This window comes from Leopardus geoffroyi, chromosome E3 (assembly GCF_018350155.1).
Source record: "Leopardus geoffroyi isolate Oge1 chromosome E3, O.geoffroyi_Oge1_pat1.0, whole genome shotgun sequence".
In the NCBI taxonomy this organism is placed as follows: domain Eukaryota; kingdom Metazoa; phylum Chordata; class Mammalia; order Carnivora; family Felidae; genus Leopardus; species Leopardus geoffroyi.
The window spans coordinates 39,535,583-39,553,038 of record NC_059340.1 but is presented as its reverse complement, the minus strand read 5'-3'; the positions used below and the strand labels follow the sequence as shown (position 1 = coordinate 39,553,038).

The following is a 17,456-nucleotide window of genomic DNA, read 5'->3' as shown; positions in this document are numbered from 1 at the left end:
CTCCCCTTTGACTTTGGGGCTTTGTATTTGATTTTACCAAATACCCGTCTCAGGAGCTGGACCAGGAAGCCCCGCGGTTTCGGGTGGGAGCGGTGGCCCCGGGCGCTGTTCTAAACCCGCTGCCTGGAACCCGGCACCTGTGGGTAATGCTCCCGTGAGCGGAAGCACCTCTGAGTAGCCTAGGGAACAGTCTTTCTGGGCCCGAGCTGGTGTTTCTGAAGTTGAGGGTGTAGGGTGGTGGTATCTTAAAACCCACCGCTTCCCCTGAGACTCGTTCCTACCATAATTATCCTTCCCTGTATTTACCTACTGTTTGGGGCCAAGTTCTGCATTTGACGCTCATGACAACCCCATGGGTGAGAGTTCTTCTCCTTTTCCTGTGGGAAGAACGGTGAATTCCCTGACATCCACAGTACAGATTTCAAAATCAGGAAGATAAGACTGACACACTACGGTAATTTACAGGCCTTATTGAAACGTTGTCCATTGTTCCAACAAATCCTTGATAGCAACAGGAAATTCAAAACTATGTATCCATTGCGTTCAGTTGTCCTGTCTTTTTTATTTAAAAAAAAAAATTTTTTTTCAACGTTTTTATTTATTTTTGGACAGAGAGAGAGCATGAACGGGGGAGGGGCAGAGAGAGAGAGGGAGACACAGAATGGGAAACAGGCTCCAGGCTCTGAGCCATCCGCCCAGAGCCCGACGCCGGGCTCGAACTCACGGACCGCAAGATCGTGACCTGGCTGAAGTCGGACGCTTAACCGACTGCGCCACCCAGGCGCCCCTGTCCTGTCTTTTTTAAACTAATCTGGAACAGTTCCTAATTCTTCGTTTGTAACTCATGACATTGTCACTTTTGGAGAGTACAGGCCATTTATTTTGTAGAATGTGCCGCAAGTTGGGTCTGTCTGATGTTTCATCATGTTTAGATTCAGGTTACGTGCTTTGGGTGGGAAAAACATGGAAACGAATGCTGTGTCCTCAGTACCCAATGTGAAGAGGGACATTCTTCCCAAGAGTTCCATTACTGCCAACGCTGACTTTGATTCATGTGTTGGAAGAAGTGGTCAATGTGGTTTCTCTGCTGTAAAATTTCTAGTTTTCCCCTGGTAGTTTTCAAAAAGGAAAAAGAAGAAGTATCTGGTGGAAACAGAGAAAAATGTGTCCACAAACCAAGATAAGGGTTGTAGGCGTACTTAGACTTCGTGTGGCATCATTACTTCTGGGCCTTCTTGCAAAACAAAGCTGGGAAATGGATAAGATGTGCACACCCCGGAGTTTATGTCTCTAATTCCAACCTAATGCTGCAGGGTTTTTCTCTCCTCTCCTCCTCCTCACCCGACCTCCCCCCCCCCCCACACCGGTGTTTGTAACTGTATTCTCCAGCCCTGAGAACGTGGCTCCCGATTCACCCATCGATTGATTGATTTGTTCAATTTCCTAGAATTCCAAAAAGTAGCTTCAGATTTGTTCATCTATGTCTGGAGCGGTGAGGAGCCTACCGATTAGAGTTAAATATTTGTGTGGAGTTCTTTTTGTCTTTAGCTTAGGGGCATATGCTCTGAATACTATATTCAAAAGTTGCTTATGTTATTGTTTTTTTCCTCACCCTTGAGTGTGTTTGTGTTATTCATTTGAAATAATGCTTTTGATTCATTTGTTTCTGTATGTATTACATTTTAGGACTTTTCCTCCCTTGAAGATTCCTCTTCCTTGAAGGTTTGATCTATTTTCTTTTTTTTTGAGTACTCGAAGCAATAACTTGATTCCAAAAGGCAATACCAAAAGGTATGTTCAGAGAAATGGCTTCTCTCTCATTCCCTCCCCACCCCGTGCAGTTCCTGCCAACTACCTTCTGGAATCAACCTCAGTCCTCTTAGGTTTTTCTTTCCTAGGTTACTGTTTGCTCAGGTGAGGAGGCAAATGTGTATTTTTTTTCAACGTTTTTATTTATTTATTTTTGGGACAGAGAGAGACAGAGCATGAACGGGGGAGGGGCAGAGAGAGAGGGAGACACAGAATCGGAAACAGGCTCCAGGTTCTGAGCCATCAGCCCAGAGCCCGACGCGGGGCTCAAACTCACGGACTGCGAGATCGTGACCTGGGTGAAGTCGGACGCTTAACCGACTGCGCCACCCAGGCGCCCCAAATGTGTATTTTCTGAATTCCCCTTCTTTCACACGCAAAGTTGCACGCTCTACATACTTTTTCACACTTCCTGTTGTTCACTTAGCAATATGGCCTGGAAATCATTCCACGTCAACTTCCAGAGATGTGTGGATGGACTTCGATTCAATCACTCATTTATGTATGAGCATCTAAATTGTTTCTAATATTTTATCATTACACGCCCAGCTGCCATGAGTAAGCAAGTCAGAGGTATTTTTGTATTGTTGAGGGTGTACCTACAAGAGAAATTTCTAGAAGCAGGATTGCTAAGGCGAAAGGTAAAGGCATGGAGTTTTGTTGGTAATGACAGATTCCTCCCACAAGCAAAATATGAGAAGGCCTGCTTTCCCACAGCCTCGCCAACAGAGTGGGTTGCTGTATTTCCCAATTTCTGCTAACCTGGTAAGTGAGAGGTGGAATTCAGTGTAGTGGCAAAATGTACACACCCTGAAATGTACCCTTTTAACTATTCACAGGCCGTTCAGTCGCGTTAAGTATATTCACAGTGTTTTGCCACCATCACCACCATCCCTTTCCAGACCCTTTTCATCGCCCGAACTGTCCCCGTGAACAATAACTCCTTCTTCCTCCTTCTCCCAGCCCAGTGACCTTTACTCTGTTTTCTGTGTCTATAAATTTGCCTCTTCTAGGTCCCCTATGCGTGGAATCACACACTCTCTCTCCTTTTATGCCTGGCTTATTGCACTGAACGCCATGTTTTCGAGGTTTCTGTATGTAGTAGCATGTGTCAGAGCTTCCTTCTCTTTCACGGTCGAATGTATTCCGTTGAATGTACATCCCACCTTTTGTTTGTCCGTTCGTTCCCCGGTGGACGTTTGAGTTTCCACATTTGGGCTGTTGTGAACGGTGCCGCTGTGAATGTTGGCGTACAGCTTTCTGTGTACACGTCTGTTTTTATTTCTCAGGTGTGCACCCAGGATTAGAATTGCCGGGTCACCTGTAACTCCATGTTTAAGCTCTTTGAGGAAGCGCCACGCTGTGTCCCCCTGGGGCCACACCATTTTGCGTCCCCAGCAGCGGTGCGCGAGCATTCGTTTCTCCACGGCCTCGCCAGCACTTGTCTGTCCCTGTGACTTCAGCGATGCTAGCGGGTGTGAAGTGCAATCTCGTATCTCTTCTTTAATTTAAGTTTATTCACTTATTTTGAGACACAGAGAGAGAGGCAAGTGGAGAGGGAAATAGAGACAATCCCAAGCAGGCTCCTCAGTGTCAGCAAAGAGCCCAACATGGGGCTCGAACCCACATACCGTGAGATCATGACCTGAGCTGAAATCAAGAGTCAGATGGCCAACCGACTGAGCCACCCAGGCGCCCCTCGTTGTATCTTTCATTAGCCTTTCTCTGATGACATTGAGCCTCTTGTCATGTGTTTTTTGTTCATTTGAGGATCTTCCTTGGAGGATTGTCTGTTTGGGTCCTTCGTCCATTTTTTTATTGGGTTCGTTTTCTTGTTCCTGAGTTACAAGAGTTCTCTATATATTATTGGTATCGATTACTTATCAGATACCTGATTTGTGACTATATCCTCCCATTCTATGGGTTGATTTTTGTGTTTTGATAGTGTCCTTTCCATGCATGAAGTTTTTAAAATTTTTTTAACGTTTTATTTTTGAAAGACATAGCACGAGCGGGGGAGAGGTAGAGAGAGAGGGGGACACAGAATTCTAAGCAGGCTCCAGGCTCTGAGCTGTCAGCACAGAGTTCGACCTGGGGCTCGAACCCATGGACCGTGATATCGTGACCTGAGCCGTAGTCGGATGCTCAACCAACTGAGCCACCCAGGTGCCCCTGAAGGTTTTTAATTTTGATGAAATCCAGCTTATGCCAGTGTGGCTTTAGTTGGCATGTCACTCATCATGAATGAGCTTGAACATTGCAGTCTTCCTTTATCGAAATTTACAACGTGGCTAAACTAGCAGGATGCACAAAGCCATACATTCTGCAATGTGTGTGTTAGGTTTATGGTCCACCCTTTGCAAAGTGGCACAGTTAGGCATATGTGACAATTAGAAAAGTGGACCGTAGCAGGAAGGCACAAACTCCTGTTCCACCGATTCTTTAGTTTTAGGACTCCTTCAGAGAGGAGTCGCTCTTGGTCATGCTGGGAGGCAATACCCGGCTCATGGAGGTTTTCTCATGGCTCTTCCTCCCGAAACTGCTCATCTTGTCATTCCCATCTGGGTAAGTAGCACCTTCATCCAAGCCAGAAAGCCAGCAGCCCAGAGTCTTACTGACTTGGCTTGCACAGCTTTCCCAGGATGCTGCCCTCTGTCCTTCCCACCGCTGATGCCCACAGGCGGGCCTGGACTCCAGCAATGCCTCCTCTTTAGGCTCCCGGCCTCCAGGCTTCCCCTCCAGCTTTCAGGGGTCCTCCAGAGGGATTTTTAAATTTTCCTTTGAAATTTTGTGTCCCACAGTGTAGTGGGTTGACTAGTGTCCCCCGCCCCAAACTTCATGTCCATTCAAAACCTCAGAATGTAACCTTATTTGGAATAAGGGACTTGGCAGATGTAGTTAAGGGTCTCCATACAAAATTATCATGCATTTAGGGTAGACCCGAAATCCAGTGACCGGTGTCATCCTAAGTAGAAGAGACAGACGCTGGGAGAAGGCCATGAGAAGATGAAGGCAGAGATTGGGGGGTATGGTCACAAGCTAAGGAGTGCTAGCAGCCGCCAAAAGCTGGGAAAGGCAGAGAAGCCGCCTCTGGAGGAGCAAAGCCCCGCAGCACCTTGATTTAGGACTTGTGGCTTCTAGACTGGGCAAGAATGAATCCATGCTGTTGTAGGCCTCCCAGTGTGTGGCAGTGTGTTATGGCGGCTTCAGGACACTGATACATATCTGTCAGCCACCGTCACTGGAGGACACATGAGAAAACACAGATAAACAGAGAAATGAGCACAGGCAGTTCCATCCTCCAGAGACGGATACTGTTTAACACTTCAGCGTCTAGCTTGTTAGAGTAATAGTCCTTAAACGCAACCTTCTAAAATGCTTAAGGGGCACCTGGGTGGCTCAGTCAGTTGAGTGTCCAACCCTCAGTTTCAGCTCAGGTCATGATCTCACGGTTCAAGAGATCGAGCCCCACGTCGGGCTCTGCACAGACAGCACCTAACCTGATTGGGAGTCTCTCTTTCCCCCTCTCTCTGCCCTTCCCCTCCCTGTGCACTTTTTTTTCTCTCTCTCTCTCTAAGTAAGTAAACATGGGGGGAAAAGAAAATAAATAAAATGCTTAAAACTTTCCCAATGCTTTCAGGATAAAACCTGAAACTGCTTGCTAGAGCCTCCCAGACCAGCCTTTTTTGTAGCTGCTTTTCCGTCCACTCTAAGAATCAGCTTGCACCCTGCCTCTGCTTGTTCTCCAGGTGGACGGGCCTGGCCTGTGCCTTCAGCCTCCTGTTTCGTGGCCTTGTCGCAGCGCCGTGGATGCACCCTTTCCTCTGGAGCTGAGGCCGCCGGACCAGCGGAGCCTGAGAGGCGGAAACAATGTTGGTGGCCGCTGGGACAGGGGTGAGTGGGGCCACTCGCATTTCCACCCCTTGAGTCCTGGACCTGGGGCCCTGGAGCTCCTGTTCCAGCCGTGCAGGACACAAACAAATAGGCACCTACCAATCAGAAGTGGCCAAGGGGGGATGTCTGGAAAAGAATCACACCCTGTCCTCCAGAGGGACACCAGACCCCAGCAGAAGGCTAGCTCCCGGGGCTGATACAGTGCCCCCAACCACTTGGGAGGGTCTCCGGTGTCTCCTTTTGAGCTGGAGGCCTCAGCTGCAGCCCAGCTCGTCCCACAGGCCCGCAAGCACCTTCCTGGCCAGGCCTTGTAGCTTCCAGGCCCCAGCTGGGCTGTGTGGCCTGGCCAGCACTAGCAGCCTCAGCACAGGACGGGCAGGCCAGGCTCTCGGCAGACTGTTTGCCTGAGCAGCCTCTCAGCGGCACGGGGGCCCCAAAGATGCCTCAGATCCAAGCCCCTGGACTGTGACTCTGTTCCTGCGCCCAGGACCGGGAGAAGTAAGACACTAGAAAGGAACCTGGTGAGGAAAGGCCACAGGGACCGTCCTGGTCTACAGCGTTTGGGAGCATTGCCTCCTTGGCCACACACAACACAGCAGCCTTCGTACAGCGCGTCCTGGCCCAGGTCAGTATGTTCCCCTACCCCCCACTCCTTCCTGGGGTGGATGCTCTCTATGATTCAGAAATTTCTACAGCTTTAAAAGCAGTAACTTTATTTTCTTAGGATTGTTTTATGAAAATTCAGATGAATTATGACCACCAGGCTTGGCATCTTTTTATTTAAAAACACTGGGAAAAACAAGAAAACCACCGAAAAGTAAAAGATCAACCAATGAAATCCTGTCACTTAAAAATTACAAAATTAGGGGCGCCTGGGTGGCTTAGTCACTCACGCATCCGACTCTTGATCTCTGCTCAGGTCGTGATCTCACAGATCATGAGTTCAAGCCCCACATCAGGCTCCATGCGATCAGCACAGAGCCTGCTTGGGATTCCCTCTCTCTCTGCCCCTTCCCCACTTGTTCTCTCTCTCTCTCTCTCTCAAAAATAAATAAACATAAAAAATTATAAAATTAGGGGTGCCTACGTGGCTCAGTCAGTTAAGTGTCCAACACTTGGTGTCACCTCAGGTCATGAGTTCAAGCCCCACGTTGGGCTCCACCCTAGGCCCGAACCCTACTTAAAAAAGAATTATAAAATTAGAGGGGTGCCTGGCTAGCTCAGTTAGTAGAGCATGTGACTCTTGATCTCAGGGTTGTGGGTGTAGAGATTACTTAAAAATAAAAGAAACCTTACAAAAGAGGCATGTATGTGTGTGTGTATGTGTGTATATCTGTCTAGATAGTTAACTATAGTTTGTATATGCATATCATATATATAGTACTATATATATATCATAAATATATTTGTAGAACTATATATATCATATATATATCCTATATATAGAACTATATATATAACTATAATATATGGAACTGTACATAGAACTATATATATAAATATAGGTTATATATATAATATATGTAATATATATATTATATAGTATACATACAGTATAGTAATATATATATACTATATAGTGTATATATAGTATATTATATATATATATAGTCGTAAACTCTAAGTCTAAAGTTCTCTTTTGGCCAGCAAAAGAGCGGACACAGGATTCAAACGAGAGATGGCTAACGTCTGGGAAAAAGACAAGAGCCCCGAATAAGGGTCCTTGCCCCATATTTATTCAGATCAGAAGGCTTGCAAACGTGATGGGTGTGTACAGACAATGGGTGTGTTCACACATGGGTGTGAACGTTAACTTGTGGACATGAGCGAAAAGGGGGTTTTTAAAGATATACGGGGTTTGGGGTTTGGGTCAATATAAAACAAAATCAGGGCACCGGTCAGATGGGTAGATGGTGGTTAACAGCAGACAGGAGGCTCTGTGCCTGTTTATCTTTGCCAGCCTAGGGGAGGTGACAGATAGGGGGAATAACCTCAGGGTTAATAAGGCACCTTTTCTTTGGTTAACCATCTCCGCTCTGGGCTGCTTTGCCTGAAGCGCAGTGATCCAAAGTCCAATTCACCATTTACCTAACCTGGCCCTATTCTCCTATAAAAGCAGCTTTCTGTTATAGTAGTAAATTTGGGGTGCTTTCACCCTGAATATCTAATCTTGTTATTCCTGTGTATTGGGCACCTTTGTGCCATTTCTATTTCAGGCCTTTGCCTCTCTCTCTCTATTTTGGGGGCTCTGCACCCCCTCTCTATTTTGGGGTGCATTGCATCTCCCTAATCCTGGCACCTTTGTGCTTCCCTATTCTCGGAGTATCTTTGCACCCCCCTTGGAGTGCTAATCTGGTTTACCCAAACTCAGGTGTGAGCATTTTATGACTTTGTATTTCTTTATGCCTTGTTAACCCATTGGTTTAAGCCCGGGGGATTCCTAAGCTTATCTCCACAACGTAAAAAATAGATAGATATGGATACGGATGCGGATACGGGTATGGATATAGTAAGAAAATGTAAAGTGGTCTCCCCCCACCTGGCATCACCTTAGCCCTGCACTGCGGAGCACCAGAGCCACACGGGGAGCTGCTTGCTGGAGGGTCGCCCACAGGGTGAAGGTTCAGCAGAGACATTCTTACAAATACAGTGTTGGTGCAATTTTGTAATACAAAAAGATGGGGAAAACCTAAATGCTTCTGAAGTGTAGGCCCTGAACATTGTGTTTGGTTTGGTAATGCAGATGCCTGACTTAATTTGATTGGCCAAGCATCCGTTTCAAAGAGGCATCCGCTGAAAAAAAAAAAAAAAAAAAAAAAAAAAAAAAAAAAATATATATATATATATATATATATATATATATATATGGCTTTCTCAAACACATTGCCAGCCACACTAAAGAGCCAGGCCACCTCCCCCAGCTGGGGCTCCTTTGTTCTAAATTCTAAAGTGTTTGGTCGATTTCAGTAACTGACCACTTGGGCCCTTGTCCACCCCCACAGCTTTAAATTCCTACTCTTACTTTTTTTTTTTTTTTTTAAGTTTATTTATTTGAGAAAGAAAGAGTGTAAAAAAAAAAAAAAGAGAGAGAAAGAAAGAGCGTGATCGGGGAGAGGCAGAGAGAGAGGGAAAGAGAGAGAATCCCAGGCAGGCTCTAAGCTGTCAGCACAGAGCCCGATGCAGGGCTCGAACTCATGAACTGTGAGACCATGGCCTGAGCCAAACAGAGATGCTCAACCAACTGAGCCCCCCAGGCGTCCCTCCTGCTCTTATGTTTTAAATTTAGCAATAAAGAGTGAGCTCATGAAACCCTAGGCCCCCACCCTGGACCCCAACCAGAGCAGAACCCTAGGCCTGTGAGCCTGCCCTCCCATGCTCGGGCTCTCTGTCCCTGCTTCCCAGAGACCTCACTGCCTGGCCCCAGGTATGTTATATAATTTTCTGGTCCTGACGTAATAAACCTTTATTATTATTATTTTTTTCATAGTTTCCTGATGGTTATTGCCAAAGGGTGTCTTGCAGTCATAGTAAGAGCCACAGGGCTGGGCCAGTTGGGACACCGGTGACTGACAGGCTCTGACCACACACAGAGCGGCCAGCGTCGCCGGCAGGGTTGCGTGACTGCCCTTGCGGTTAGCTGAGGGGAGCGCAGCTTGCTCACTCACCCCTACCTGACTCGGGAACACCGCCTGGGGAAGCAGCACTGCTCACGGGCAGCCTCGCACGCTGCTCTGCGCTTCTGCGTGTCGCCTCTGTTGTGTGTTGCCTGCGGTATCTGACCCAAGAGGTCACAGCCGCCATAATTATCCGCGGGCCTCCCTGGAGCGGTGTGATCGAGGCCATGCGGTCTAATCATCTCGTTAGACCACTAATTATAAAGGCCTTAGTTGGCTATTAATGTGTGTGAGGGTTCTGCACCTCTCAAGGCCAAGGGGAACGGAGGCGGGCAGATTGGATCGCCAGGCTGGCGTCCCTGCCCGCGGAGAGGCTCTGGGCTGAAGGCCCAAGGAAAAGATGCCCATGGGTGAGCGGGACAGGAGACATATGCCAGTGACCACTGAGTCAGCGGGTCGTGCCCTAACCGCGTGTCCTCACCCAGAGGAGTCAAATAGCCTCGTAACCAGAAACCTGTGGTGCCACCAGAGGGAAAATACAACGAAGGCCATGGTCTCTCTGTCACTGCTTCACTCACTGCTGTCACTGTTCATCCCCTGATGTGGGTCCTATTCCTGGTATGATACCACTACAAAAATTAACGGACAGATGTGAATGCTCTGAACCTCTGGTGCCAGCACATCCTAATATACCAGCTCCTCGATAGGTGCAAACCCCGCAGAAGCTTCCAGGCATCGTTCAGTGCCGTGCATGCCAGCATGCCAAGCCTTGGTGTAGCAGCCCAGAGGCCTGGGGCTTTTCCCAAAGAGCCTGCACATAGCATGCCAGTGGAGGCAGACCCCGATCCCGGGGAGGTCTCTTGGGACGCCCTGGAAAGGAGAGTGGCCTACAAGGAGGTCTCACGGTGACACCATCCAAAATGTTCTGGCTTCCCTGCCGCCGAGGGAAACGCTGACAGGGTTATCAAGGCCTCTCGGGAGGAGACAGAGGGAAAGGGAAGGCGAAGGCCCCCGGAGCCACGGAGACTCCTACCTGGGCCTCCGCCTCTTCACCGGGATATTTGTTGCCTGGCACCGTGCCCGTGCCGAGATCTCTGCCAAGGCCCACAGGCAACAGCAAACATCGAGATGAGGCCCGTCTCCTGTGCAAATTTGGCATGGTCCGATGGGTTTATAGTTTCTATGCCGTGGTGACCAAACGATCCCCTCTTTATTTCCAACCCGCAAGAGGCCTCATTTTTTTAATGCACTAGTTTTAATGTTCACTAGTAGTATTGACTAGTACTATTTTATTTTTAATTTTTATTTTAGAGAGAGAGTGCACAAGCAGGGGAGAGGGGCAGAGAGAGAGAGAGAGAGAGAGAGAGAGACCATCTTAAGCAGACTCCATGCTCAGCGCAGAGCCAGACACGGGGCTCGATCCCACTCCCCTGGGATCGTGACCTGAGCCGAACTCGAGAGTCAGATGCTCAACCGACTGAGCCCCCCGGGTGCCCCTCAGGAGACCCCATTGGACCCTGAGTCCAAAGAATTACTCTTCACAGGGCACTCCCCGTAATTATGGGTTGACGCCTCTGCAGTTTAATTGGAAAAAATTGCATTATGAGGAAATGTTATGTTTTTAGGAATTAAGAAATATCATACATTTGACAACCTAGAGAATGCTGTGTAGCAGTTCACAATTGCTTACTTCTTAGTTTTCACTAGAAAATAAGTTTTGTAAAGATTAATCGTTCTAATTAATATATACAATTTAAACTACTAGAAATAATAAGTAAAAAGAAAGTAATTTTGTCCCATTTTTAATAATCTCTACATCCAACATGGGGCTCGAACTTATGACCCCGAGACCGAGAGTCTCATGCTCCACTGACCAAGCCAACCTGGCTTCCCCAAAGTAATTTTGTCCTAAAGTGAAGCTCATTATTTCAAAATGAAAAAGGAGAAAACCAGAATCACTATTATAAGTGCTGTAAAAATAGGCTTGGAGGGGGCAGGGTCACCTGGGTGACTGAGTTGATAAAGCGTCAGACTTGGGCTCAGGTCGTGATCTCACAATTTATGGGTTCAAGCCCGGCATCGGACGCTGCGCTGACAGCTCGGAGCCCAGAGCCTGCTTTGCATTCTGTGTCTCCCGCTCTGCCCCTTCCCTGCTCATGCACGCTCGCTCTCTCTTTCTCAAAAATAAACAAACATTAAAAATTCTTTTAATTTAAACTAGTCTTACTTGATACGTTATATTACATGGGAAGCATTTTCAAATAAGAGATAATGCTGTAACTTCTTTCTTAATATCCTTGTATGGGTATACGTTATTAATATAAGTGTTCCAGAAATTATCTGAAGCTGCAAAAAATCTGATATGTAATATTATCAGTCATTATTCCAGGTATCACCTTAAAATGTTGTGTGTTCCCAAAATAACCAGATTTCCTTGTCAGCTGCGTTGTAATAAACTTCCATCAGCTTTCTAACCATGTCCATCTTTAAGTCTTTTGTCATTTACAGACAGTTACTGCTGTACTCTGATGCTTTTGGAAAACTGTTCTGTCTGCATAGAAATTCATAGCAAGGACTGACAAGTGCTTTAGAATACAGGTTTCTGAGAACTCTCAGATCGCATCACTCAACTGCGAAAGAATTTACAGAACTCGAAAGCAAAACTAGATTTGTAAAACCTGACAAAAGAGCAAGATGAACAAGGATTAATTTCAGGGGACTGACAGACCCGATGAGGATCCTTACACGTTTTTATGACTTTTGTTTGAAACGTTGCTGGTTCTTTACTCTCTTGTTCTCCAGATTCAAGGAAACTTTGTCTTAAACCAGCTATGACTCACGGCAGTCTGTGAAGTCTACCTTTGTAAACAAAGATAAAGCAACTACGTTTTCTCCCTACCTCATCCCTCCAGACTTTGGAAACTCCCAGTAAGTATGCTTATATTTTCATAGCAATGCATTTGTGTAAGTCCAATAAGAATCTGTTCTCCGGGGGCGCCTGGGTGGCGCAGTCGGTTGAGCGTCCGACTTCAGCCAGGTCACGATCTCGCAGTCCGTGAGTTCGAGCCCCGCGTCAGGCTCTGGGCTGATGGCTCAGAGCCTGGAGCCTGTTTCCGATTCTGTGTCTCCCTCTCTCTCTGCCCCTCCCCCGTTCATGCTCTGTCTCTCTCTGTCCCAAAAATAAATAAACGTTGAAAAAAAAAAAAAAAAAAAAAAAAAGAATCTGTTCTCCGTGCGACAGGACACTATTGGAAACACTGGTCATATTACCAAGGCTTTGGCTAGAATATCATATCTGAGAACGACACGCATAGACTGAGATATGACCAGACAGCGCTAAGGAACAAAGAGTGACTGTATGGAACCAACCCTTGGAAAAATCAGCCTGATAACCTTGCTGGGGTTCCCAACAGCCTTATCGTGTGAGTCAGGAAGATTGCCTCCTGACAGGCCCAGGAACCTCACGAAGAGGGACTGCCCCCCAAATTTATAGGTATTCTAGGTAAGATCGGACAGGGAGGTGTTGGCTTGGCTTCTTAGCCTGGAGAGGCTTTTCAGAGTTCCATCTGAGATTCCTTATGAAAAGTTCCAAGAAAGCAGACTTGAAAGAGCCTGGATGGTCAGTCCCTATTCTTGCTGCAGTCACATAAACAAGAGAGCCAAGTTTATTGCAACTAGACCGAATTTGCAAACAAAATAGTCTTGCTGCGGTTGTCCTTGCCACAGATCGGGGCGATTACAGACAAACAGGTCTGCTTCAGTAACACACCTTCACAGGTATATTCTAGCACCGCGGATTATCTTTGATGTTTGTCTTCACCTAGGCTAGATCCTGAATTCTAGTTTCTTCCAGTAGTCGGCTACAACTCCAAACTTCCAGCGTTTCTCCCGCCCACTGACCTGGGATCCTTGAGACCTAAAACCGCCCATCCCACAACCGGGCAGGCCCAAGTGGGGTGACTCGATCCAAACTTCGGAGGGACCACCACAGCAGCTCGCGGGGGGACAGTCTTCGTGCCTGTTGCCGGTGGGCCCCTCAGGACGGTCACCAGAGACGTTCACGCCACAGACCAGGCACGTCTGCCAGGTTGCCGCTGCCCGCCCTCCCCTCACCCGAGGACATTTTGAGCCCTAGATGTGCCCTAGTTATTCCCTCCACGTGGCGGCACTCAGAGCTCAGGAACGGCGTTGTTGTCGGCCCCAGTCTTTAACCTCCGCTGCGTCATGTGACGCCGTCACAAGACGTAGGGTGAGTATAGGCCAATGAGGCATTCTGAGAGAGAGGGGCCAGTTTCATACAGGCCTTGTTATGCTTTGAACTACTATTGTTCTATCATGTGTAATGCAGATATTATAATGTTTTTTTATTTTAAGACCCTTGCTTATTTTTAATATGAAATTTATGGTCAAATTATGTTATTACTGTCATTATGATTGTTTTATTCTATTACAGTTGTTTTATTATTAGTTATTGTTGATTTCTTACCGTGCCCGACTTATGAATTTTATCGGAAGCATCTATGCCTAGGAAAAGCATGGTATATGTAGGGTTTGCTATTGTCTCCAGTTTCAGGCATCTACGCGGGGGGTCTTGGAATGTACCCCCATAGCTGGGGGGCAGGGGCTGGAGGCCTGACCTTGGGAGTCCGCCTGCGTCAGCACCTCCTGAAATGAGACACGACTCTGACCTGACCTGACCTGTCCTCAGGACGAAGACCGGTTGGATGAGATCTGGAGCAACCTGCCGGCTCCAGACGGGTTCAAACTCACTGACGCCAGGTACAGGCCCCTTGCAGGCCACCAGCTTGAGAGAGGGAAGCCTGAGTGAGGAAGGAGGGCCCACAGTGACCCCCTGACTGAAGACAGACCGGCGCATTAGGCGATCCACCTCGAAATATCCGTAAGCCCTAGCTGACCAGTGGATTACTTACACCCAGTTCCAGGTGCCAAAAAAGGAAAATTCCGCCTGTTTCTGTCCCTCCTCACCTTCCCCCTTTCCTGCAGCCCCCCTCCCCCCTCCTGGCTGACAGCGGTGCTCTCTGCAGCCCTGCCCACTGCTCCCCTGCAGTGCACGCAGGAAACTTCTATGTCCTTTTTTCCACCTCAGGTGAATTCTTTGACGGCCTCTTCTGCAGGCCCCCACCGGATCGGGTTGCCCCCGACACTAGATGGCCCAAAACGTTAAAATATTTCATGGCGTTACCCAAATCCTTGAACAGATTCCCTGAGCTGGCCCCTGAGATGACCGACCTATTTTCCTAGCTGGACCCTTCAAGTCTGGGACGACGACTACAAACTGGAGTCCAGACTCTCCTCCCACCTCAATATTTATAGGATTTGTTACCGTAATCCTGTTGAGAAGTGTACTTTCTGGATGACAGTGTGCCCTGTCCTCTGACGGAGGCATCAACAGGGTGGGTGCAGCGTAAGCCCCCCGTCCCCTCCCCCCCCCCCGGCCGCCCCCCCCCCCCCCCCGCCGCGGTTTCCTTTCTCTTTTTTCTGACGCAGGTGCCCATCTTGAACTTTGATCGCCAAGGCGTCCATTTCAAAGAAGGCTATCTCACAAGAACACATTGCCAGCCACCCTAGGAAAAGGGCCAGGCCACCCCCCCACTCTGCTGTTTTAGAGAGTTCAGTAGACTTCTATAGCTGACCATTTGGGCCACTTTTTTTTTCTCTCTCTTCTGAAGCTTTACATTCCTGTTCTTAGGTTTTAAATTCAGCAATAAAGAGTGAGCCTGCAAAACCCTGGGCCCGCATCCCTGATCCCAATAAAAGCAGAACCCCGGGCCTGTCCGTGAGTGGGCTCTTGTGCACTCTCTCTGTCTCTCTCTCCTCTCTCTCCTCTCTCTTCCTCTCTCCCCACCCCCAACCCCAGCTACCTCACTGTGTGGCCCCAGGGTTGCTGTAGAACCTCCAGGTCTTGTAAATAACAAATGATGGTCGTTGCAAAAGGGCATTTCAGTGCCTGCCCTCCCAGGCACAGTGTCACCTCCTCCAGGAAGTCTCCCAGGACCAAAGGCTCCAGCTGCAAGCTCCCAAGGAAAGGGTCTTTGGCCAAAAACATTGGCTGCAGAGATTATAATGAGTACGGGGTGCGGGCTGCAGACTGGGGGGCAGGACTGGACGCCGGCCGGACCTGAGGCTGTATTTACACAGTGAGCTCAGAACTGCCTTCAGCGCCACCCCTGCTCTCCCAGCTGCACCGGGGCTAGCTCTCTGGCTCTCTCCCTCACCCTCGGATGGAATCCTTACTCGTCTCACAAACTAGGAACCTTTAAACTGCTTTCATTTCAGAGCAGGTGGAGAAATGAAACGAAATCAGGACCACGATGACCTCAGAAAAGTGTCACATGGGTTGAGCAAAACCATAGCTTCTCCAATAAGCCGCAGGAGGGAGGAGGGAGCAATGCCCACTCGCGAGTGGGTCTGCTTCCAGGTCTGGTGCAGCCAGAGCCTGCGGGAGCCTGTGGGGTGAGGGCGGGACTTCCCTTCCAGGATGAGGCAGGGACTGGCAGGGAACCGGCTCCGTCGAGATGTGGGGTCCCACAGCGCGTCTGTGGTCAGGACAGGACAGCCAGCTTAGCCAAGGGAGGCCGAGGTGGGTTAGGGAAACGTTCCACATGCAGACATCAGACCTTCCTTCTGAGGGGGCGACAGGGAACAAAAGGTGAGGACCAGGAGCATCTGGGACGTCCAGGAATGCGTGCCTTTGAATTGGCTGGGGGTGGGGGGAGTTGGGCAGGGAATGGCAGTGGTTAAGCTGCTCCTTTCTGCGCCCAGCAGTCCTGGAGTGGCCCGGCCCCCCCCCACCCCCCTTCAGCCTGCCGTCTGTGGGTCCTGCTGGGCACCCCAAGGTGGGGGAGGGGTATCAGGGTGATGAGAAACCAGATGAAACTGCCTGGTGAACAGGGAAGAGGGGTCAGGGGGCCACTGGTGGGTGTCCTCAGATGACCCAGGGACAGAGAAGAGGGGGCCCTGGGCCAGGCCTCGGGCTGCACAGTGTGGGGTACAGAAGGCGGGGGGGCCAGGCTGGCAGCCACTGGAGGTTTTCGGAGGACAGTTTCCCCAGATTGGTCAGGGGGACAGGAAGCTGACCCCAGGAGAATGGTCTCCATCCCTGGGCAGGACGGCCACGGGGGGAGGCCAGGCCGGGAGGTGGCCCTCCCCTCAGCTCCTGCCTGCTGCCGAGGCCTCGGCCCCCGCGGAGCAAAGATGTGGGCTGGATGGAGAGGAGCCTGTGGTGGTTCCTGGTGTATTTGGGCCCTGGGGGGCGGTGAGGGGCCCGCGGCTGGGGAGCCTGGGAGGCGGTGGGTCCCCCGCAAAGAGTCCTGTGGGGGGTGTGAACATCCCCAGGCCTGCAGAGGCAACTTGTAAGCCAGAGGCCAGGTGGATCATGGGACCTCCACTGACACCCCCCCACACACAGGGACCGGTCCGCAGCAGCCCGGTGGGCTCCTGGACAGTCAGCACCCTGGTCTCTTGTCCGGGTTACCCCTTCGGGATGTAAGGTTGACCCGTGGCCCTGGCAGGTCCCGGGGGTCTGGGAGAGTCGAGTGTGTAGGAAGAAAGACGACGTGGGGTGTCCTCCCCACAGGGCTGAGCTCTGGTACCTTTGGGATAAGATGATAGGAGAAGTACCCCAAATGGTCGCCAGCGTGAGACCCAAGGGTTGGCCCTCACGCTCAACCAGGCCTGGCCACATCCAGCCACCCGCTAGGGGACAGAAACCAGGACCCCGGTCATTTCCCCTGTTCGCTCGGTGCGCCCACGATGGCCAAAGGCTCCAGGAGCCTATGGGGAGGCACTGCTTCCCCCTGGTGTGGGACCGAGGACACCTGGGAGGAGCATTGACGGTCACAGGCCAGGCGTTCTCAGGTGACCCGAGGGTCCCCTTGGCTTCTAACGCCTGCCGGGGGTGGCCTGGCCGGAGCCGTGCTGGGGGAGTCAGAGGGACCCTGTCCCTGGAGCCCCGAACCCCTCTGCAGCATGCCCAACTTGCCCTCTGAGGACCTCCACTGTCCACCTGTTTCCCGCCACCCGCCTTAGGGATGGAGGGCGCCGTCCCCGTGGCCTGTGGGAGTCAGGGCTGAGAGGGCCCGAGTCACCAGCTGGTCCCTGCAGAGGGTGGAGCAGGGC

The 17,456-nt window shown here is 49.8% G+C and overlaps 1 long non-coding RNA gene across 2 annotated transcripts; it reads left to right on the top strand.

Moving 5' to 3' along the window:
• Nucleotides 1-1,625: 1,625 nt before the first annotated feature.
• LOC123589372 lies at nt 1,626-13,784 on the top strand. Of its 2 annotated transcripts, none has more exons than XR_006708287.1 (6): nt 1,626-1,791; nt 5,559-5,703; nt 6,191-6,328; nt 12,120-12,245; nt 12,559-12,819; nt 13,142-13,784. It is a non-coding gene; the product is annotated as an uncharacterized LOC123589372 (long non-coding RNA). The 2 variants fall into 2 exon arrangements; XR_006708286.1 differs by having other exon boundaries at nt 12,904-13,784.
• The last annotated feature ends 3,672 nt before the right edge of the window (nt 13,785-17,456 follow it).